Genomic DNA, 8,119 nt, shown 5'->3' on the forward strand with positions numbered 1-8,119 from the left:
CCTTTGTGACGGAATCAGGGAGGATACGGCAGAAGCCATATACCCTGGCTGCGCAGATGGGCAGCCATGACAGCCATAACTTTGGTGAACACGCTTGGAGCCGTGGAAAGATCAAAGGGCAGAGCCTGAAACTGGAAGTGAAGCTGGCATATAGCAAACCTCAGATACCGCTGGTGTGAAGTGGCTATAGAAACATGGAGGTAGGCATCCTGGATGTCCAGGGAGACCATATAATCCCCCGGTTCCAAAGCCAGAATGATGGAACGCAGAGCTTCCATTCTGAATTTGGGCACTATGAGGAACTTGTTCAGTGACTTCAGGTTGAGGATAGGCCGATGAGACCCATTGGGTTTCGGAACCAGAAACAGAGAAGAGTATTAACCTGTCCTGCGCTGAGAACGCGGAACGGGAACAATCACCCCTGCTTTCAGCAAGGACTGTATGGCTTCCTGAACCTGCAACGCCTTGGTCTTGTCCTGAGAAAGACTTGTGCAGAAGAAATGTTGGGGGGGGGGTCTGTGACGAAAGAAAAGGCATACCCCTGAGAGACCACTTCTCGCACCCAAGCATCCATGGTGGAATTGCACCAGCACTGGGCGAATTGAAGGAGTTGGCCTCCCACTCTGGGAACCCCGAGAGAGAGGCCCGTCCCATCAGGCTGAAGGCTTATCTTCTGGCTTGGAAGCAGGGCATTTAGCGCTCCAGGCCTGCTTCTTTTGTTTAGGGGCAGTCTTGGTTGACGACTGCCGTGGGAAAGACTGACCCTTGGGACCCCGAGTATGTAAGGACCGAAAGGCCGAGGTTCTAGCTTTAGAAGGCGCAGCTGCTGATGGCAGAAACGCAGACTTAGACTTCGCTATGGTATCAACAATTTTGTCTAGGTCAGGGCCGAACAAAATCTCCCCATTAAAGAGAAAGGCCTCCAGGCCCTTCTTGGAATCCGCATCTGCTCTCCAAGAACAGAGTCACGAAGATCGGCGAGCAGAGACTGCTGCCGCCGAAACTCTAGAAGTCAGAAGACTGGCATCCAAAGACGTTTCTCCAATATAGGAAGCAGAATCCCTCATCTGTCCCAGTAAAGCTCTCTGAACCTCCGGAACTTCCTTAGGAAAAGTATCTTCCAGGACATTGGCCCAGTTCTCAATGGCTTTAGCCACCCAAGGGATGGCCATGGACGGACATGCCACCGTACGTGAGAGCGAATAAATTGACTTTAAACAAGTCTCCACATTCCTGTCTGTGGGATCTTTCAGGGATGAAATGGAAGGCATAGGCAAGGTAGCACTCTTGATTAAGCGAGTAACATGAGAATCCACCGCAGGCGGAGTTTCCCACTTTTTGCAATGATCTGCAGAAAATGGATAACTAGATGCTAAATGTTTCTGTGGCTGGAACCTCTTACTAGGCGACTGCCAGGCCTTCGCCATATGATCAGTCAGCTAGTCAGAAAAAGGAAAAACAGCTGAAGTCACTTTTGCCTGCTTAAAATTCGGATACTTGGACTTAGGGGCCGGTGCGTCATACTCTATATCAAGAATGGACCGCACCGCCCTTACCAATGCCGGCCCATTAGTGGAAGATTTTGTTTCCACTTCCCGGAAATGAGAATCAGAGTCAGAATCCTCAGGCAATTCCCCCTCATCCAAGGACACATCTGAGTATGATAGTTGCGCAGACTGGGATGACATAACAGAGCGTTTAGACTCCTTTTGAGGCTTGTCATTCCGTAGCAGAGTTTGAAAAGTGGCAGACGAGGCCGCCAAACTCTGGACTGAACTAGACAATACATCCACCCATGGTGGTTGACCTGCTTGCGGGAGACCCTGGAAGGGAATGACGGACTGCTGCGTCAACGGAGAAGACTGAAAATACAAAGGTAACCCCGTATATGGATTAACAGTCTGAGTCCCAGGGGGGGACTGCAATACTTGTGGTATATCTGGAGAATGCGTGATGGACGGCTGGGGTAATCCTCTATGGGGGAGAGCAGTCGGGACCGCCAGATGGTCCGCGATGGAAGCCAGCACCTGAGAAAACACTGCCCAAGGAGGATCCTGTCCCGAATTTGTGGGGTTAGAGGGACCAGGTAACAGACGGCACCTCCCACACAGCCCATCCTGTGATAAATCCTCCCCTGCAGCGCAGCGACTGCAGGAGAGCAGGGTGGGACAGCATGTACTACTTACCTGGGACGGTTGGATGGGCCTAGGCTAGCAACAATTCCCACGGCTCTGCCCACTGCTGCTGCTGCATCTGTATAGCAGTGCAACCGCAGTGGCACATCTGGCAGTGAGAGAGAGGAGACTCTCTTCTGCTATTAAACAGAGTGCGGTGTCACGGAACAGGTTCTAAGAGCTCAAACCGCTGTCAATAACTTTCATGAACGGCACTAACTTGAGCCTTTGTGACATTGGTGTGACACAGGGTTAATAAAAAACAATCACCACCTAATCTTCGTATCTAAGTATGATTACACTCCCCAGTATCTCACATGCTCACTAGAGACAGATACTGACTCACCCCATACAAAAACAAAAGGTGTTAGATTTTAAGAAGGCTGATTTTGCAGGGATGGGAAGATGTGTAAGCGAATCTTTGGCACAGTAGAGATACTTGAAAGGAGTGCAGGAGAGGTGGGAAAATTTTAAAAGTGCAATATTAAAGGCAACAGACCTTTGTGTCAAAAGGGTTAGGAAAACCACAAGGAAAAGGAAGCCAGTGTGGTTTGGGAAAGAGGTAGTGGAAGTATTGTGAAAGCAAAAAAGATGGCCTTTAGGAAATACAAGCAGACGCTAGATAATGAAGACAAAGAGGTGTGTCTTGTAAAACAAAAGGAGGCTAAGAAAGTAATCAGATGTGCAAAGGCAAAAGCTGAGGAGAAAATGGCACAGTTAGTGGGTAAAGAGGGCAAAACTTTTTTAAAGTATATAAGCGAAAAGAGAAAAACAAAAAGGTGGAATAAAAAGACTAAAGACAGAAAGATGGAGTCTTGTTGAGGGAGACAATGTAATAGCTGATCATCTTAATAATTATTTTTGTTCAGTATTCACTACTGAGAGAGAGGGCAAGGAAGCACAGTTAAGTTGCAGCTATGATCAGAAAAATGAGGTAGGAACAAGCACATTTACAGAGGAGAAGATCCTAACAGAACTCTCAAAACTGAAAGTGGATAAATCAATGTGGCCAGATGGGATACATCCAAGGAAACTAAACAAGGAAGAGGCAAGCAACTACCGACCAGTGAGCCTTACATCAGTAGTTGGGAAATTGATGGAAACACTCTTAAAAGAAAAAAAAAGAAAAGAAAGAGTCGTAGATTATCTCAAATCCAGCAATTTGCAGGATCCCAAACAGCATGGATTTCTGGGGTGGGGGGTTGGGATAGATAATATCTAACAAATCTTATTGACTTTTTTGACTGGGTGACTAAGGAAATAGGTAAAGGGGGGGCCATAGATATAGCTTATCTAGTTAGGCTTTTGACACTGCTTCACATCGCAGACTGTTAAATAAGATGGAATGCATGGGATTAGATACAAAGATAGTTGAATGGATAAGATCATGGCTGCAGGATAGGAAACAGAGAGTTTTAGTAAACGGAGTGCTGTCTCAAGAGGGAAATGTTACCAGTGGAGTACCTCAGGGCACGGCTGGATTTCCTGCTATGCATCCTAGGCGCTCGACTAGGGCCCGTGGATGGGCCCCTTTGCCTGAAGAAATTACTTGATTACAGCGCTCCCAGAGGAGCACTGCGCGAGTACCATGTGACGTCATGATGTCACGTGGTCCCGCCTCCACTCCCAGAGGGCCTCTGGGCAGACTGAATCACTGTGATACAGCTGCCTGCGCAGGCGCGCCGCAGCGCTCAGGAGGGTTCCCGGCGCCAATGTCGCTGTGAGACCTGCCCCCTGCCGCCAGTCTTCTGCTGCCGCTGTTGGAGCCACCAGGACCAGGTAAGTGGGGGGCTGTGATGGAGGTGGCTATGAGGAGGGGCTGTGATGGAGGGGGCTATGAGGACGGGCTGTGATGGAGGGGGCTATTAGGAGAGGCTGTGATGGAGGGGGCTATGAGGAGGGGCTGTGATGGAGGGGGCTATGAGGAGGGGCTGTGATGGAGAGGGCTGTGAGGAGGGGCTGTGATGGAGGGGGCTATGAGGAGGGGCTGTGATGGAGGGGGCTATGAGGAGGGGCTGTGATGGAGGGGGCTATGAGGAGGGGCTGTGATGGAGAGTGAGGGGATCTGTGATGACTGGGGCTGTGGTGAGGGGTGCTATGAAGGGCTGTGATGAGGGGTGCTGGGCTGTGAGGGGCTCCATGGGGGGGAGGGAATGAGTGAGCTAGGATGAAGGTCCGCTGTGAAGAGGGGATATGATTAGCTGTGATGGAGGTGACTGTAATAAGGGGGATTGAGAGGGGCTGTGATGGAGAGGATATGAGGGTAGTTTGAGGGAGTGGAGCCCCAAACTGGTATCCTGCCTAGGGCCCCATGAGGTCTAAATCTGGCTCTGCCTCAGGGATCTGTACTTGGACCAGTGCTTTTTAATATATTTATTTATGACATTGCAAATGGTATTGAAGGGAAACTATGCCTTTTTGCAGATGACACAAAGGTATGCAACAGGGTAGACACACCAGGATGGGTAAAACAAATGATTGATGATCTAGGTAGACTAGAGGAATGGTCAAGAACGTGGCAACTACAGTTTAATGCCAAAAAAATGCAAGATCATGCACTTGAGTCTCAAAAATCCAAAGGCTAAATATAGTATTAATGGCACTATATTGGAAACTACTGAAGAGGAAAGGGATCTAGGAGTCACTATTTCAGGTGACTTAAAAGCAAGCAAACATTGTAACAAAGCAATGAGGAAGGCAAGTCAGATGCTTGGTTGCAGAGGGAGAGGAATCAGTAGTAGAAAGAAAGAAGTGATAATACCACTGTATAGGTCATTGGTACATCCTCATCTCGAATACTGTATTTAATTCTGGAGGCCATATCTCCAGAAGGATATTAATACATGAGAGACTGTACAAAGAAGGGCAACTAAAATGGTGCAAGGTCTACACCATAAAACGTACCAGGAAAGATCTCAATATGGATAGTTTGGAGCAGAGAAGGGAAAGGGAGGACATGATAGAAATGTTAAAATATATAAAGGGTTTTTACAATGTAAAGGAAGGAGACATTCTTCAAAGAAAGAGAAGTATTAGATTAAGAGGACATGTTCTGAAAATGGAGGGTGGTAGGTTCAGGGGAAATTTGGGGAAAAATTACTTCACAGAAAGGTTAGTGGACAAGTGGAATATCCTCCCATCAGAGGTGGTAGAGGCTAAGACAGTAGAGCAATTTAAACATGCATGGGATAGACATAAGGATATCCTTCAGAAGAAGTAAGGATCAATAAGGGTTGAGGTAACAATATGTTTAAAAATGGGGCAGACTAGATGGGCCAAGTGGTTATTTGCCATCAAATTCTATGTTTCTATGTAATTCCCAATTTATGCCACCGCTAAGGTTGGTTCAGGAACTACTCCAAATAGGAAGTCTTCAGTTCTCCATGTGAAACTGCAACTAGACCTTAAGTCAATCCCAGTTATCTTTAACCAAATAATAACCTGTACAGTAGTACATATATAGCATTGATTAACCAACTTCACAGGCAAATTAATTCAGAGGTTCTGGTTTTGTTGTGGACCCGGGGTGGTATTTGGAGCATACACTGAAGCAGGTTTAATAGAGAACGTGGAACTTTTAATGAGTGGTTTAGTAGACATGGAAATGGCAACATAAAAGTCCAGGTAGTAATAAGGTGCACTTGGAACTGTAGTGAGGCAATGGGAAAAAGACCAGGTAGTGACAGACAGGAGACAGTCCAGTATTCCAGGTTTGTGAGGCTGAAGTGAAGTGCAGACTGAAGAAAACAAGATTCAGTGGAATGCAAGTGGAGGCAAGGTGCAGGGTACAGGAGACTCAGGTACTCAGGCAAGGGAGAGGCAATTGGAGGAGGCAGGGGAATCCAGCGGAGTTGGAGTAGGCAAGGTGAAGCAGGCTAGACGGGAATTCCAACGACTGGTATATGAGCACAGGAACTCTCTCTCAGCCTCCGCTGAGAAACACGTTGCACTGGCAATGAAAGGGAGCTCTGAACTCCCTTAAATAACCAGTGCTCTGCTGTGACAGGCCAGAGAGAGAGCACGTGACACACCAGGACAGGGCGACTAGGTCACATGGCCAGAGGCAAGATGGCAGCGCCCATGCCGAAGCGGATACACAGAAAAGGCCTAACCACCCCAGAATGACAACATGCCTGCACAGGACCACGCACAGCCAATGCTCCCCGCCAGACACCAGCACCAACGCCAGACGCCCCTCGCCATAGCGTCCTCACAGGTATCACCCGCTGACCGCCATGCCAAGAAACCCTGGTGGTGACATTAATTTGTTAAGAATCATAGAGACCACACCTTGTCCCTGACACTTACTATAAAAAACCCGGAGTACAGCTCCGGTCCATGGTCTCCTCCTCGGCAGCTCAGCTGGTATAACCTGTTACCGCAGCCACTGAGGAGCTGTCACAGTAACAGTCTCGCGAGATGATAAGTCCCAGTCCGTGCAGACACTGCGGGAGATGAGGGGGGTGGCCTTGCGACCTCTAGCACTTAGGCTGCACCTCTACCGTCAAGGCCGCATCTCTGCTGTCAAGGTCGCACCGCGGCCCTCAAGGCTGCACCTATTCCATCAAGGTCACACCTCGGCCCTCAAGGCCGCACCTATTCCTTCAATGCTGCACCTCGTTCCTAAGGCCTAATCTTACCAACGAAACCGCATCTCGGCGCTGACGGCAGCACCTTTACCAACTAGGTAATAGTGACCTTTCCTGCACAGTGACGGTCATCGTGACCTGCGATCATCTGTATAGTCGTGTAAGCCTCTACTGTCCCGAGTTTTACGTCCAGGTGGCAACCTAATTGCCAGTGAGCATACTTAGCTCTAAGAGAAAAACAAGGGGGTGTTATTGGCAGTAGACTCTGCCAGTGTGACTCTAGAGGTCTTACACGGTGACATACTGGTGATCATAACAATGGCAAATACATTTATTGTGTGACAAATGATACAGATAATTTATACGGGTAATTGATCTCATAAACTTAGGGAAAATTCAATTCGATGGCCGGCAAGTGCCGTACAAATGGTTGGAATTCTGGTGCCTTGATGCCATCAACTTCACACATTATTCCTCAAACCCCATAGAGGTGCATAATAAAATGTGCAATGTTGGAGTACCATAGTTCTCCATCTGCACATTAGCAAGAATTGGCAGACTTGCCTTTGCTACATTTAGATGACTCTTCTCTAAGCGGGCAGAGTGCTTCAAGTAAACAAAAGAACTCTCCATTAAAATATAATATCATAATGCAAAGGCAAGTGGGGCTAGACTGAGCCCAGGGTTCCTCTAATGTTATGGGTTCCTGGTTTTTGCCTCACTAGAGCTTCTTATAATTCACCATTTGTTGAAATCTGAAAGTGCTAGAATTAAAAGGCTCCATCTTCCATGTAGAGGGTCTAACTCAGTGATGGGCGGTATCGCGCAGCCGCACACAAGCGGCTATGCAATACTGTCCATCTAAAATGCTAATGCTGCAGGAGGCGTCTGAAAAGAAGAGACGCCTCCTGTCAGTATGCCTGGAATCTCCATCGTGACAGACTGTCGCAATGTTCCAGCATCGGCCAGCTGAGTAAGCCTCAGTTTACACAGGCTGGCCTGTTCCTGGCTGCTTGCGAGGCCAGGAGGTCTGCGACCATGGACGCAGACCCTGGCCTCAGAATTCTCCCAGAAAATGGGGGCGATACGCCCCCGTTTCCGGTAATGCAGGCCATCCCGACCCCCAAACGTTTCTGCCTGTCAAACAGGCAGAAGCTTGGGGCAACAGTGTGCGAGATCGCAGGACCCGTGCAAGCGCAGACTCCCAAACATCGGAGATGTGTGCTAACCATCGGGTTAGTGTACATTTCAAACTCAGGCCCAGAGTTGTCTCTGAAATATTTCTGTGAATGACATAGAGGCCTAATTGAGTCATTTGGAGTAAGAACCTTTACGGAATCTGTTCAGAACATTCAC

The sequence above is a fragment of the Taudactylus pleione genome, unplaced genomic scaffold, assembly GCF_031769625.1.
Source record: "Taudactylus pleione unplaced genomic scaffold, aTauple2 ptg000629l, whole genome shotgun sequence".
Taxonomy (NCBI): domain Eukaryota; kingdom Metazoa; phylum Chordata; class Amphibia; order Anura; family Myobatrachidae; genus Taudactylus; species Taudactylus pleione.